Source organism: Eimeria mitis, genomic scaffold (assembly GCF_000499745.2).
Source record: "Eimeria mitis Houghton genomic scaffold, Emh_scaff2622, whole genome shotgun sequence".
NCBI classification, from domain to species: domain Eukaryota; phylum Apicomplexa; class Conoidasida; order Eucoccidiorida; family Eimeriidae; genus Eimeria; species Eimeria mitis.
Genome location: NW_013570963.1, coordinates 4,807 through 5,142, shown reverse-complemented (window position 1 = coordinate 5,142; position 336 = coordinate 4,807). Strand labels below are relative to the sequence as shown.

The 336-nt window shown below is 64.6% G+C and overlaps 1 protein-coding gene across 1 annotated transcript in view; it reads left to right on the top strand.

The window, feature by feature from the left end:
• The window catches only part of EMH_0056390 (dense granular protein GRA10, putative), a gene marked incomplete at both ends in the record, with an annotated part of 4,035 nt that overhangs the window by 1,363 nt on the left and 2,336 nt on the right, over window positions 1–336 (top strand). The gene's annotated exons all lie outside the window — the stretch shown is intronic.

Here is a 336-nt window from a genome sequence, read left to right as displayed (position 1 = left end):
GGGGGGCCCCGCTGGTGTATCTACACCTGCTTATGTTATACGAATAAACTGGGTTGAGAAATATGGTACTATGCCGATGCTACCCTCAAGAAAGCAGCCGCTGTGTGCGCTGCTGGGGGGGGGCCCCCGCCGGGGGGGCCCCCTGCAGTTGCGTGGGTGTGGGTTGGGGGGGTCGTCTGGCGGGGGGGCCCCCCTCGGTTGCAGCAGTGTATGCGGAGGGGGGGGCCCCCAGGGGGGGGGGCCCCTGGGGGGCCCCCAGGGGGGCCCCGGGTTACTGAAGAGGACTGTGATGGGGCCCTGCACAGAAGTAGTTGTCGATGAAAATAAATTTAATGA